The sequence below is a fragment of the Ahaetulla prasina genome, chromosome 3 (genome assembly GCF_028640845.1).
Source record: "Ahaetulla prasina isolate Xishuangbanna chromosome 3, ASM2864084v1, whole genome shotgun sequence".
Classification (NCBI taxonomy): domain Eukaryota; kingdom Metazoa; phylum Chordata; class Lepidosauria; order Squamata; family Colubridae; genus Ahaetulla; species Ahaetulla prasina.
This window is the reverse complement of record NC_080541.1, coordinates 6,884,749-6,900,655: the sequence shown is the minus strand read 5'-3', so window position 1 is coordinate 6,900,655 and position 15,907 is coordinate 6,884,749. Positions and strand designations below refer to the sequence as shown.

The 15,907-nt window shown below is 44.3% G+C and overlaps 1 protein-coding gene across 2 annotated transcripts in view; it reads right to left on the bottom strand.

Moving 5' to 3' along the window:
• SLC45A4 (solute carrier family 45 member 4) overlaps window positions 1-15,907 on the bottom strand; it is a 118,677-nt gene that overhangs the window by 93,543 nt on the left and 9,227 nt on the right. The gene's annotated exons all lie outside the window — the stretch shown is intronic.

The following is a 15,907-nucleotide window of genomic DNA, read 5'->3' as shown; positions in this document are numbered from 1 at the left end:
GGCTGAGCAACAGAGGCTTTGGGCTCAATTGCGGTCGTAAGTCGAGGATCACCCTGTTGTGAAAAAGAGTCCTGCTTCTCCACAACTCCAAATTCCAGCACGATCTTCATCTGGAGCAAGGGTCTCCAACCTTGGCAACTTTAAGCCTGGAGGACTTCAACTCCCAGAATTCTGGGAGATGATAATAATAATAATAATAATAATAATAATAATAATAATAATAATAATAATAATAATAATAATAATAATAATAATAATAATAATTTAATTTTTATACCGCCCTTCTCCCGAAGGACGCAGGGCGGTGAACAGACAGATAAAATAATACAATATATTACAATAAAAACACTCTTTAAAAAACTTATTCAACATGGCCTAAAATTTAAAATACAATACAAAATATAAAATAAACCCCAATAAAATCCATATTTAAAAACCCTATTTAAGCCAGTCCTGCTCGGAAGAATAGATACGTCTTCAGCTCGCGGCGAAAGGTCCGGAGGTCAGGAAGTTGTCGAAGTCCTGGGGGAAGCTCATTCCAGAGGGTAGGTGCCCCCACCGAGAAGGCTCTCCCCCTGGGGGTCGCCAGCCGGCACTGTTTGGCTGACGGCACCCTGAGAAGACCCTCTCTATGGGAGCGTACCGGCCGGTGGGAGGCATGTGGTAACAGAAGGCGGTCCCGAAGATATTGAAGTCCTCCAGGCTTAATGTTGCCAAGGTTGGAGACCCCTGACCTGGAGATCATGCTGGATCAACCTTCAGTACAAAGGATCAAGAGGACTGACTTCCAAATTGGACCCGATCCAATAAAGTGTTGTTCAGCGGCGAAAAATATCAGGTTCTGCACCCAGGCAGGAAAAACCAGATGTACAGGTACAAAGTAGTAGGCGGTAGGTGAAAGCTTGCATTTGAAAACTTACAGGTAAAGAAGGATATTCAGTCAGTCCTCAACTTACGACCACCGTTAAGCCCAAACTTTCTGCTGTTGCTAAGTGAGACGGTTGTTCGGGTGAGTAATTGCTCCCTTTTTACGACCTTTGGTTACGGGAATCCCTGCAGCTGTTAAGTTGGTTAAAGTGGTCATTAAGTGAATCTCGCTTCCCCGCCCACTGACTTCTGGCTCGTCAAGAGGATCGCATGATGCCCGGGACACTGTGACGGTCATAAATTTGAGTCCGTTGCCAAGCATCTGAATTTGGATCGTGAGAACGATGCAATTTTTTTTTAATTTGCATTTATATCCCGCCCTTCTCCGAAGACTCAGGGCGGCTTACACTATGTCAAGCAATAGTCTTCATCCATTTGTATATTATATACAAAGTCAACTTATTGCCCCCAACAATCTGAGTCCTCATTTTACCTACCTTATAAAGGATGGAAGGCTGAGTCAACCATGGGCCTGGTGGGATTTGAACCTGCAGTAATTGCAAGCAGCTGCTGTTAATAATAGACTGTCTTAGTAGTCTGCGCCACTCAAGGACCCTTGTAAGCAATGGTTGTAAGTGTGAAAATGGATCATAAGTCACTTTTTTCAGGGCCGTTTGTAACTTCAAATGGTCACTAAATGAATAATTGTAAATCAAGGACTACCTGTACAGACAAAGCAAAGGGGGGGGGCACCAAAATAACAGAACAACAGAGCTGGAAGGGATCTTGGAGGTCTTCTAGACCAACCCCTGTTCAAGAAGGAGACCTTATACCAGTGATGGCTAACCTTTTTGTCATCGTGTGCCAGGAGCTGGGGAGGGGGTCATGTGTGTGCATGCCCACACTCATAATTGTATGTGCCCTGCATGCGCGCGCAAATCCCCCTGCTGCTGGCACACGATGGCATGGTAGACCTGTTTTTTGCTATCCCCAGCCTCCAGAACCTTTCTAGGAGTCTGGGGAGGGCGAAAACAGTCTTCCCCCCGTCCCCCAGATGCCTTATGGAGGCCGAAAACAGCCCATTTGCCAACTTCCGGTGGGACTGGAAGGCCTGTTTTTTGCTCTCCTGAGCCTCCAGGGGGGTGGGGCAGGCTGTTTTCACCCCCTCCCCAGGCTCCTAGAAAGGCTCTGGAGCCTGGGGAGAGAGAAAAATGGGCCGTCCCCACTACCCCTCCGAGGTACTCCGGAGGCAGGAAACAGCCTGTTTCCCTACTTCTGGCGGGCCCAGAAGGCCCGAAAATCAGCTGAGCTGAGCTTGTGTGCCCACCGATATGGCTACGTGTGCCATAGTTTCACCATCACGGCCTTATTCCATTCCGGACGAGTGGCTGTCTAGTAGTCTCTTCTTGAAAGCCTCCAGTGATGGGAGCACCCACAATTTCTGAAGATTAAAAAATATATATATTGGTGTTGCATTTTATATACAGGTGTCTGACAGTAACGTTAAAACCCATTGGTTAAAAAAAATAAATCACCTAGTTTACCTCATTTTTTATTTTTTTTTAAAAAGCCATCAGGAATAATGGCTTGAGTCTTCTAGTGTAAATCCCTGTCAATGGGCATGCTGGCCCATGAGCTTATATGGTCAGAAATTCTGAAGCAAACAAAGGAAGAGAAATGGTATGCAAAGCTGCACACACCATTTCTGACAAATGGCAGTCCAATCTTTTCTTCAAAGTCTGAAGTGATGAAGCTCCCACAACTTCAGAAGGCAACTTATGTTCCATGGGTTAATTGTTCTCACTGTCAGAAAATTCCTCCTTATTTCTAGGTTGAATCTCTCCTTGATCAGCTTCCATCCATTATTCCTTGTGGGACCTTCAGGTGCTTTGGAAAACAGCTTGACCCCCTCCTCTCTGTGGCAGCCCCTCAAGTATTGAAAGACTGCTATCATGGCTCCCCTGGTCCTTCTCTTCACTAGACTAGCCATGGCCAGTTCCTGCAACCGTTCATCGTATGTTTTAGTCTCCAGTCCCCTAATCATTCTGGTTGCTTTCCTCTGCACTTTTTCTAGAGTCTCAACATCTTTTTTATAGTATGTTGACCAAAACTGGATGCGGTACTCTAGGTGTGGTCTTACTAAGGCTTTATAGAGTGGTATTAGTACCTCCCTCGATCTTGATTGTATCCCTCTGTTAATGCAATTTAGGATTGCATTGGCTTTTTTGGCTGCCGCTGCACACTGTTGGCTCATATTTAGCTGATTGTCCACTAAGATTCCAAGATTTTTTTACCTATGATTTTGCCTCTTTTTTTTTTTTTTTTTAACTACGATGACTCTTAGATTGCAAAGATAAGTTAGGTTAGCCCCTGCCACCGACCGAATGTAAGGACAACTCCACCGTTTCAAAAGTAGATTATCTGGAGGGAAACAACCCCTTGAAGTGCAGAATAAAGGAACTGCAAGCTGCAAAGACAACACAAAAGTCAGCAGCGAAAAGCAGATTTTAGGAAAATGACCTGCAGTGAGATGGACTAATGGCCTGGGCAGCTGGGCGTTGTAAACCAAGACCTGTCGCTCTGCTCCAGGGTTTCCCTCCGATGATCCCTGAGAGTAAATCGGAAGCCCTTTTTCGAGAGAAGCAGGTGCAGAGCTCAGGTGCTTCCTCAGCCTCACAACTGGGGGAAGTCGAAGCAGCCAAACACAAATATTGAAACGTGACATGGCCACCACCCTGATAAAATGGGTCTTTGCTTGATTATGAGGGATATTTTCCTCTTGGGCTTTCCTTGCTTACTTGCCAGAGCATTAATTGACGGGGGAGCGGTGGGGGAGGGGGAGAAAGAAAGAAAGAAAGAAAAAAAGAAAGAAAGAAAGAAGGGAAGGAAAGAAAGAAAAGAAAGAAGATCAAAAAGAAGGAAGGAAGGAAGGAAGGGACAGAGAGAGAAAGGAAAGAATGAACAAAAGACAGAAAGTAGAGAAAGGAAAGAATGGGAAAGAGAAAGAAAGGAAGAGACAAAAACAAGAAGGGGAAAAAGAAAAAAGGGAGTGGGGAAGGGAGAGCAGGAAGGAAGGAAGGAAGGAAGAAAGAATGAATGAATCAATCAATCAATTTTGGGAAAAAAATTGAGAGGAATCCTTTGCCTCTAAAATTATGGGCAGGTAATGAAATATCTCCCCCGCCCCAACTTCAGTGTGGTTTTTGTTCTCTTTGTGCACTTGGCCGGCCTTTTCTTTTCCACTTGAATGGAGGGAAACGACCACAAGCCAAACGCTGCCAGCAATTTTGAGATGACTAAAGTTTAGCCCTCTCGGGTTGTAAAATTTCTCTTCTCACGCGGTGAGGGGGCCAAGAAAAACACCAAAAAGGCCATGATAGGCAGACAAAACCAAATCCACAATCACACTTGCAGCAAGATATTTGCCGGGCTGCCAAGTCTGTGGCCTCTTCTAGGTCAGGACTTCAACTCCCAGAATTCCCCTGCCAGCATGTTTCAAGTTGGGTGGACTTCAACTCCCAGAATTTCCCTGACAAAATGCTTCAAGTTGGGTGGACTTCAACTCCCAGAATTCCCCTGACAAAATGCTTCAAGATGGGTGGACTTCTAGATTTCTGGGAGTTGAAGTCCACCCTACTTGAAGCATATGCTGGCAGAGGAATTCTGGGAATTGAAGTCCAGGAGATCATAAAGTTGCCACCATTGCCCAGGGCTGCTCTAGAGCTCTCGAACCTAAGCGCCCAATCTAGATTTTCCTGCATTCGCAGCCATCTTAGGTGGGTTGGCTGGCTGCACCCTGAGGTGCTGAAGACCGGGACTTGTGTCTTGTCAACCTTCACACAGATTACTGTAATTTGCTTTCTGCGGGGCTGCTCCTGAAGATGACTTGGCGTGACAGCTTACGAGAACAACGCCCATGTCTCTGGAAAGATGACCTTGGAGAAACTCAACAGAGGTGGTTTCAACCACGTGTTTGTCAAGCGGCATTTAAGAGAAAGAAATTTAAACAGACTCTGCTTCAATTCCCTTTAGTATAACAGGGAGGGGAAGGAAGAGAAGTTCTGGCTTTCAAGATTCAGTTACAGGTAGTCCTCGACTTATAAGCATTCACTGAGTGACTGTTCAAAGTTATTGTCAAGATTGACATACCGTAAGGTAAAAGATAAAGGCTCCCCTCGCACATATGTGCTAATCATTCCCGACTCTAGGGGGCGGTGCTCATCTCCATTTCAAAGCCGAAGAGCCCGCGCTGTCTCAAGACATCTCCGTGGTCATATGGCCGGCATGACCCAACGCCAAAGGCGCACGGAACGCTGTTTCCTTCCCACCAAAGGTGGTTCCTATTTTTCTACTTGCATTTTTTACGTGCTTTCGATTTGCTAGGTTGGCAGAAGCTGGGACAAGGAACGGGAGCTCACCCCATTATGCGGCACTAGGGATTCGAACAGCTGAACTGCCGACCCTTCGACCATCAAGCACAGCGTCTTAGCCACTGAGCCACCGCGTCCCCCAAGATTGACATACACCTTCACAAAGCTCGCAGCTTGACAATAACAGGGAGGTGGGTGGATGGAATGCAAGGGTGGAAGAATAGCAATAGCGCTTAGACTTATATACCGCTTCACAGTGCTTTAGGACCCTCTCTAAGCGGTTTACAAAGTCAGCATATTTACCGCCAACTATCTGGGTCTTCATTTGACCGATCTCGGAAGGAAGGAAAGGCAAGTCAACCTTGAGCCGGTGAGACTCAAACTGCCAAATTGCAGGTAGCTGGCAGTCAGCAGAAGCAGCCTGCAGAACTGGGTTCTAACCACTGCGCCACTACGGCTCTGGTATTTAAACATCCGTCGGCTGCCGTGGGACACTGCTGGCATCTCAAGGACACCCTGAGCAGCTGTCCCGGCGTGGCTGGCTGTTGCCCATAACAAAATGAACAGCAGTGATTGGTGGATGTTACAGATTGTGGACGGCCAATAAAGAAAAGGGGGAATGAGCTATGCTTGCTTTCGTGCGCGAAACCCAGAGTTGGTTTTGCTTCTTCTGTGCCAATGCTGTTTTATACTCTTGGTCAAATAATAAGACTTATGACCATTTTTCACACAGATGACTGTGGCAGCCTCCCCGTGGTCACAACTGACTCATATTTATGAGGGTTGTAGTGTCCCAGGGTCATGTGATCACCTTTTGAGGCCTTCTGACAAGCAAAGTCCATAGGGAAGCCAGATTCACTTAACTGTTGTGCCTTGTCCGCTTTCCTCGCAGCCGGGCCCGTCTAATCTGCTTCCGAACGCTGAGGAATGTCCTAACATGCCTCTCGGCCCCAACCCTGGCTCCATGCCCAGACAGGCCGAGGAAGAAGAAGCGCTCCCAGCCCCCAGCCCTGGCTCCATGCCCAGGCAAACGGAGCAACTAGACCCCTCCCCCTCCCCCACAGCATGTGAGCCTGAGGAAGGTCAATTACCAACAGCTGCAGACTGGAGTGACCCTCGCTTTAGGAGTATTGATAGGCGGCGGCAACAGAAGGGAGGGAGGGGCAGGCCTGGATAAGTGCTGAGTCATGGAGCCACACCCCATGGCCTATATAAAGGATCTGCTTTCTGGCATTCTCTGAGTCAGGCAAAGTCTACCTTATCTTGCTGAAGTCACTTTCTGGTCTCCTGCCCGCCTTGAGAACTTTGCTAGGACTTTGGCAGAGCTGCAGAGGCACGCCTGATTCGGATTTCCCTGACTCGGCCATCAGCGGAGGAGTGGGACACGACATCAACAAATGTGTACTAACTCAACAACTGCTGGGATTCACTTAACAACTGTGACAAGACAGGTCGTAAAATGGGGCAAAACGCACTCAACAAGGGTGTTACTCAGCAGTGCAAGATTTGGGGCTCCAGTGCGGCCGTAAGTCGAGGACTACCTGTAGTCCTCCACTTACGACCGTAGTGGAGCCTGCCCATTAGGGTTGTAAGTCATGAGGGCCACAAAGTGGCTCAGCGTGTCACTGACCCGACTTCATAACCTATTTTGGCAGCAATGATTGAGCAAATCAGCATGGTCGTTAAGTGAATCCATGGCCATTAAGCAAATGCACTGATCACTAATGCATTTGCCCCAAACCGGAAATAAATGCCAGGTTTTGGCAAAAACATTAAAAATGGCTGTCAGATTTTGGGATGTTGTAAACAGCTATTTCTGAACACTTTGGGGGGGGGGGCGTCATGTGACTGTGGGGTGGGGGCTGTTAGAATTTCGGAACCAGGTCGTAAGTACATTTTTTGGGAGGGTCCATCATAACTCTGAATGGTCACTGCATGACTGGCCTTCAGTCAAGAAGGCCATACAATTTTACACATATACAATTTTTAAAAAGGAGAAAGTAGATTGCTCAGCGTGTATTCTTTCAAAAAAATGTATACCAAAGTACTGTATATTTATATTTTTCCAGTTTAATGAAAAGAAGGACGTGGTAGCAGTGTTCCAATATTTGAGGGGCTGCCACAAAGAAGAGGAAGTCAAATTATTCTCTAAAACACCAGAGGGCAGGACAAGAAACAATGGTTGGAAACTAATCAAAGAGGGAAGCAACCTAGAATTGAGACGAAACTACCTAACAGTGAGGACAATTAACCAGTGGAACAGCTTGCCACCAGAAGTTGTGGGTGCTTCATCACTAGAGGTTTTTAAGAAGAGACCGGACAACTATTTGTCTGAAATGGTGTAGGGTTTCCTGCTTGAGCAGGGGGCTGGACTAGAGGACCTCTAGCTCACTCTATTCATTCATATTCTCCAAAGCACCTGAAGGCAGGATAAAGAAGCAATGGGTGGAAACTAATCAAGGAGAGAAGCAACCTGGAATTAAGGAGAAACTTCCTGACAGAACAATTAATCATTGGAACAGCTTGCCTCCAGAAGTGGTGAGTGCACCAATACTGGAAGTTTTTAGGAAGAGATTGGATAACCACTTGTCTGAAATGGTATCGGATTTCCTGCCTGAGCAGGGGGTTGGATTAGAAGACCTCCAAGGTCCCATCCAACTCCTATTCTGTTAGTTAGTAAACTTAATAGGAGATAAAACAATTTAAATACCCATAATCAAAACTTCTACCCAAAAACATGTTTGTACAGATGGAAGTAATTAGAAAATATACTGTTTTCTTAACATCTGGTCTTGATTTTCTTAAAACAGTATCAACCAGCTTTAATTAAAGGATTTGTTTTCCAGGACTCTTCGTTGCTGTGTTAAGTTTTCAGCCAATTCTATTTCCCTGTTTTTTTTAAAATACCTTTGATCCCAAGAAACATGTACGTTAGTTTTCCAGTATATATGTATGTATGTATGTATGTATGTATGTATGTATGTATGTATGTATATGTAGATATTTGGTTATTCGGATTTTCTCCCGCGTAAAATTGGAAGTGTCTTGGCGACGTTTCGACGAAGTCTCATTCGTCATCTTCAGGCTGGTGTTTACTGCTTCATGCTTCTAGGAGCATTGCTGAAGATGACGAATGAGACTTCGTCGAAACGTCACCAAGACACTTCCAATTTTACGCGAGAGAAAACCCGAATAACCAAAGACCTACATACAAACACCCGCAAAAACCTCAGAAAACAATATATATATTGTAAATCTGGCTTCTAACAAAACATAAAATAAAGTGAATTAATTTCTCGTGCTCTCCCATTTTATATATTTTGCAACGATTAAGAGTGCTTCTTGTTTCTGATACAAACATTTTCTATAACATTGAAAAGCTCCTTTGATTTTCAGTGATGTGAATGTGCATCATTCTTTAAATGTTTTTACGATCCTTGACCTTTTTATGAAGTTAAGAAATAGTCTCACGACTAGCAAAATTGCAACTTGTGACTGATAGTTCTCTGATATTCAGAAGAATGAAGCTTTCTCCCAAAAACCCTCTAATCCAGGGGTCTCCAACCTTGGCCAAAGCTGGCTGGGGGATTCTGGGAGTTGAAGGCTTAAAGTGGCTGAGGTTGGAGACCCCTGCTCTAATCCACCAAAAGAAAATCCCAAAACAAAACCTCATTTTCACATTCTTTTATATGATCATATCAAGGCATTACAACTTTAAAATGTGAGTGATCCAGAAATGATTGAAAAATGGAAAAATTGATGACCAAACAGTGAGTTTTCTAGTCTTTTAAAGATGGATTTTTGAACCTAGATATTAATTTGTCAAGATCAAGAAGAAATAGACAGACCCACGGAGCATGTTTTGGGCTCTAAATCATTGGAATTGTTTTGATATTTAAATTTAATAGCAGCAAAAAAATTGCCCACATCTGTTGTACTTAAATCTCTATGCTGGTTGATCTGCCTCGCAATCAAGATTTTTTTAAAAAAAATTATTTATGAAGAACGTAAGAACTCTTTATCACCTATCAAACCAAGTTATAGAGACTTCAGAAGAGTTCAAAATTCGCACCTTCACCTTTTCAAACAGCAGGTGCTCCACTGATCTGGGATCTGTCTTAACTTGAAAGTGATTTTAACAAACTATAAAGACCTTCCCAGTCATTTAGATATTAGCCTTCGTAACGTTAGCCTCAAATTTAGCAGATGGATAACCTGAATGATATTGTTGTAATCTGGTCCTGCAACTTTGCCAAATGCACAGATATACAAGAGGGTGGTAGCTGGCTCAATAGTAGTAGCTGTGAAAGGGATCTTGGAGTCCTAGTGGACAATCACTTAGATATGAGCCAGCTGTGTGCAGCAGCTGCCAAAAAAGCCAACACATTTCTGGGCTGCATAAACAGAGGGATAGAATCAAGATCACATGAAATGTTAATACCACTTTACAACGCCTTGGTAAGGCCACACTTGGAATATTGCATTCAGTTTTGGTCGCCACGTTGTAAAAAAGGCGTTGAGACTCTAGAAAGAGTGCAGAGAAGAGCAACAAAGAGGATTAGGGGACTGGAGGCTAAAACATACAACGAACGGTTGCAGGAACTGGGCATGGCTAGTTTAGTGAAGAAAAGGACCAGGGGAGACATGATAGCAGTATTCCAATATCTCAGGAGTTGCCACAATGCAGAGGGAGTCAAGCTATTCTCCAAAGCACCTGAGGGCAGAACAAGAAGCAATGGGTGGAAACTAATCAAGGAGAGAAAAAACGTGGAATTAAGGAGAAATTTCCTGACAATGACCACAATCAGTGGAAAAGCTTGACTTCTGAAGTTGTGGGTGCTCCAACCCTGGAGGTTTTCAAGAAAAGACTGGACAGCCACTTGTCTAGAAATGGTATAAGGTCTCCTGCTTGAGCAGGGATATCAAATAACACCTTCAGACATATTCCAGATTATCTCTTATCAGGAAGGCCTGAGTAGTTTCTATAGAAACGATAGAAAATAGTTTCTATAACAGGGGTCTCCAACCTTGGCAACTTTGAGCCTGGTGGACTTCAACTCCCAGAATTCCCCAGCCAGCAAAGCTGGCTGGGGAATTCTGGGAGTTGAAGTCCACCAGGCTCAAAGTTGCCAAGGTTGGAGACCTCTGTTCTATAAGCAAGAACTCGGGCTGCGAGTTGCAGACCCTCAGTGAATCTGCAAGAATAGAGTTATAGTCCAGGTAGCTCTCGACTTACGACCACAACTGAGCCCCGGAATTTATGCTGTTAAGTGAGAAATTTGTTGAGGGACTTTTGCCCCATTGTACGACTTTCTCTTGCCACATTTGCTAAGCGAAAGTTTGGTTGAATTAGCAGCACAATTGTTAAGTAAATCTGGCTTCCTCCTTGACTTGGCTTGTCCAGAAGGTCGCAGGGGTAATCGTCATAAATGTGAATCAGTGGTCAAGCACATGATCACGGGAGATGCTGCAATGGCAGTACGTGTGAAAAAGGGTCGTAAGTCACTTTTTTCAGCGTCGCCAACTTCCAAACGGTCACTAAATGAACTGTTGTAAGTCGAGGACTACCTGTATTGAGACCCTAGCTGTTCCCAATGCTTTGCAAATCAAGTCTTCTTCATCCAGGCTTTTCCAGATGAGGTAGGCCATGCAATTTTATTTTCTCTTGGCTCAAGGACATAGGCGGAGCTGTGGCCTAGAGGTGGAGCTCTTGCCTCACCATCAGTAGGTTGTGAGTTCGATCCTAGGTAGAGGCAGATGTCGGGTCTCCTGCTTGGGCAGCGGGTTGGACTAGATGCCCTCCAAAGGTCCCTTCCAACTCTGTTAAAGATATGGAAATATCATCCTTTTATCTTTCTCTTAATACATGGCTTCCAGCCCTTGAGGCCAACGTGGTCTAATGGTTATCCAGATAAGTAAAGCTATTTTTTTTCTTTAAAAGCCCACAAGGTGGCACTGAATGAGTCACTGGTAGTCCACTCTATCTCCAAAGGCTGTCAATAAACTGCCTGGATAAATGGGAAGGAACAGGATGAAAATCTGGGACATGCTTGAAGAATAACCTTCACTGGATGGTTCATAGACTTGAGTCATATATATATAGGTCTTTGGTTGTTCGGGTTTTCTCCCGTGTAAAATTGGAAGTGTCTTGGCGACGTTTCGACGAAGTCTCATTCGTCATCTTCAGGCTTCAGCTTCGTGCTTCTGGGAGCAATGTGTGATCGCAGCTGTTTCTTCCTTTTTTTGAAAAAAAAAGGAAGAAACAGCTGCGATCACACATTGCTCCCAGAAGCACGAAGCTGAAGCCTGAAGATGGCGAATGAGACTTCGTCGAAACGTCGCCAAGACACTTCCAATTTTACACGGGAGAAAACCCGAACAACCAAAGACCTATATACAAACACCCGTGAAAACCTCAGAAAACAAATAAATATATATATATATATATATATATGGAATTTATATATATGGAATATATATATATGGAATATATGGAATATATATATGGAATTTGTCTTGGTGCATATGCTCCAAGTACGCAAAAGATACCTTCATCAAGGTACAACACTTACAACTTACAACACTTAACAATAGTCATAGGGTACAAATTTAACACTTAATGATACAACACTTAATGATAGTCCTAACCTACAATTAAGCAATCAGGAAACAATCAATATCAATATAAATCGTAAGGATACAAGCAACTAAGTTACAGTCATAAGTGGAAGGAGATGGGTGATGGGAACGATGAGAAGATTAATAGAAGAATTAGTAACTAGTTTGACAGTGTTGAGGGAATGAGTTGTTTAGCAAAGTGATGGCCTTTGGGAAAAAACTGTTCTTGTGTCTAGTTGTTCTGGTGTGCAGTGCTCTATAGCACCGTTTTGAGGGTAGGTGTTGAAACAGTTTATGTCCAGGATGCGAGGGGTCTGTAAATATTTTCACGGCCCTCTTCTTGATTCGTGCAGTATACAGGTCCTCAATGGAAGGCAGGTTGGTAGCAATTATTTTTTCAGCAGTTCTAATGATCCTCTGAAGTCTGGGTCTGTCTTGTTGGGTTGCAGAGTCAAACCAGACAGTTATAGAGGTGCAGATGACAGACTCAATAATTCCTATATATATATCCCACTCTGCAAACATCAGGTTCAATAGATTACACATGGGTTCAAGAGCCAGAGACGCTCTGAACAAATGGAGCTAGCCAGTGGCTTCTGTTTTTTTGTGATTGTGGTGATATGCATACAACACATACTGTGTACCTGCTCTTTGTGTCCCGATCGGTGTATACTTGGGAACATCATGGCAGCGCGACAGAATTCAATTCATTTAGGGGGTGACATGATAGCAGTGTTCCGACATCTTAGGGGTTACCACAAAGAAGAGGGAGTCAAGCTATTCTCCAAAGTACCTGAAGGCACGACAAGGAGTCATAAGTATGAGTCAGTGGCCAAAAGTGTCTGAATTTTTGATCAGGGATTTTGATGGGGATTCTGCAAAGGACATAAGTGTGAAAAATGGTCATAAGTCACTTTTTTGAGTGACATTGTAACTCTGAATTGTCACTAAACAAACCGTTGCAAATCAAGGGCTTATCTGGTAGAATAATTCTTGATTGGCCAAGTGCGATTGGACACACAAGGAATTTGTCTCCGGTGCATAAGCTCTCAGTGTACACACATACAACAATCAAATGATAGATCATAAATCACATAAGTTGCAATCAGGATGATTCAGCCTTCTGACTCAGCCTTTACCGACGTCAGTAAAATGAGGAGCCAGATTGTTGGGGGCAATATGCTGACTCTGTAAACTGCTTAGAGAGGGCTGTCAAGTGGTATATAAGACTGCTGTTGATATCATGAGCCATGGTGGCACAGTGGTGAGAGTGCAGTATTGCAGGCTAATTCTGCCAACTGCCAGCAGTTCGATCCTGACCAGCTCAAGGTTGTCTTCCATCCCTTCCGAGGTTGGCAACATGAGGACCCAGATTGTTGGGGGCATACGCTGACTCTGTAAACCGCTTAGGGCTGTGAAGCGGTATATAAGTGCTATTGCTATTAAATTCAAACAAGAAGTGATAAATCGTAAGTTATCATAAGCGACTCATCCCACGATACACCCAATTTTACACCTAGTTTTTTGCTGGGATGGTGAAGCAAATGCATAGGTGAGTAACCGAACGCTGAGGTCGTTAAGCAAACCCATTGCCTGTTGCAAACCCATAGAAGTAAACACTGGTTTCCAGCAATAGATAGATAGATAGAAGACAGACAGACAGACAGACAGACAGACAGATAGGTAAGTTGGTAGGTAGGTCTTGGCATGTTCGGGTCTTTTCCCGTGTAAGCTTGAGAGTATCTTGGCGACATTTTGACGAGGTCTCACTCATCATCTTCAGGCTTGTGCTAGCTCGTTTGTGCGAGCTCGCACAAGCAGGAAGCCGAAAGCACCAGCCTGAAGATGATGAGTGAGACCTCGTCGAAATGTCACCAAGATACTCTCAACCTTACACAGGAAAAGACCCGAATATGCCAAGACCTACATACCTATACCCGTGAAAACCTACGAAACCCACATCCACCCAGAAAGCACACCCAAACCCACACTGATCAGGAAGCACGACCAAGGACCAGAAGCCAGACCGCAGCTGCAACATTAGCCATTTCAAACCCCTCCAATCCATACATGCAGCAGACTGACACCCACTACGAAGATGTAGCACGACCACGAACACGAAGCCAAACAGCAGCAGTGCAGCTCACTAGCTCAGATCCCCCTGCAACTCAGACTAATTTGAGCACAACCAAGCCCCCACCCAAACAGGACACACCCCCAGCCAATCAGAGCACAAAAAAACCCACATCCAATCAGAGCACAGCCAAGCTCCCACCCAATCAGTTCAAACCCCCACTAGCAGTTAAAAGGAAGAAACAGCTGCGATCACATTGCTCCCAGAAGCACGGCTGAAGCCTGAAGATGACGAATGAGACTTCGTCGAAACGTCGCCAAGACACTTCCAATTTTACACCTAGTTTTTGCTGGGATGGTGAAGCAAATGCATAGGTGAGTAACCGAACGCTGAGGTCGTTAAGCAAACCCATTGCCTGTTGCAAACCCATAGAAGTAAACACTGGTTTCCAGCAATAGATAGATAGAAGACAGACAGATAGGTAAGTTGGTAGGTAGGTCTTGGCATGTTGGGTCTTTTCCGTGTAAGCTTGAGAGTATCTTGGCGACATTTGGCGAAGTCTCATTCGTCATCTTCAGGCTTCAGCTTCGTGCTTCTGGGAGCAATGTGTGATCGCAGCTGTTTCTTCCTTTTTTTGAAAAAAAAAATATATATATTTTTTATATATATATATATAATATATATATATATATAAAATATTATTATATATATATATATAGGTCTTTGGTTGTAGCACGACCACAAAGCCAAACAACAGCTATGCAGCTCACCAGCTCAAATCCCCCTGCAGCACAGACTAGATTGAGCACAACCAAGCCCCCACCAACACAGGACACACCCCCATCCAATCAGAGCACAGAAAAACCCCCATCCAATCAGAGCACAGCCAAGCTCCCACCCAATCAGTTCAAACCCCCACTAGCAGTTAAAAGGAAGAAACAGCTGCGATCACACATTGCTCCCAGAAGCACGAAGCTGAAGCCTGAAGATGACGAATGAGACTTCGTCGAAACGTCGCCAAGACACTTCCAATTTTACACGGGAGAAAACCCGAACAACCAAAGACCTATATACAAACACCCGTGAAAACCTCAGAAAACAAATATATATATATATATATATAAAATACGAGCTGAATACTATTATGTGAACCTAGCACCGAGAGCAAATGTCAGAACTTCAAATCTAGGTCATAAATATTTTTGGGAGGTCTACCGTAACTTTAAATGCTCGCTAAACTACAGATAGCTGTCAACTTACGACCACAGTTGAGGGCAACATTTTCACTGCCAAGCGAAGACAGTCGTTGAGTGAGTTTTGCCCCACTTTACGACCCTTCTGGCCCCAGTCGTTAAGCGAATCACTGCAGTTGTTAAGTGAGCAACATGGGGGGTTAGGTGAACCAAGCTTCCCCGCTAACGTGGCTTGTCAGGAGGTCGTAAAAGGGGATCACATGACACACCCACACACCGTGCGGGGACCCTGCAACCGTCGTAAATATGAATCCGTTGCCAAAGCGTCTGAATTTTGATCACGTGACCACGGGCACACTGCAAGGGGTCGTAAGTGTGAAAAACAGTCATAACAAGCCACTGTTTCTCAGGGTCGTCATAACTTTGACTGCTCACTAAATAAATGCTTGCCAGAAAGACCTGTACCCATTAAGCAACAATTACCTGTATAGGGACAACCCCAAAAACACTCTTTTCGGTCCTACATACGCATGGAATAACTATTGTCTAATAAAACTCTTTTTCTCAGCTTTCGCTTTGCATTACAAAGAGCTCACCTGTTCCACCCTTTGCAAACAAGCAAACAAACACACACAATACACACAAAACAACAATCAAAAGAAAAGATTAAGGCCCGCTGGATTAAAAATGCCCTTGGGATAACTTTTCCCCTCTTGATTTTCCAAGACAAGAGTAGGCTAATGTTTACCTCCTTGCTAAGTGCTTTTTTTATTATTATTATTATT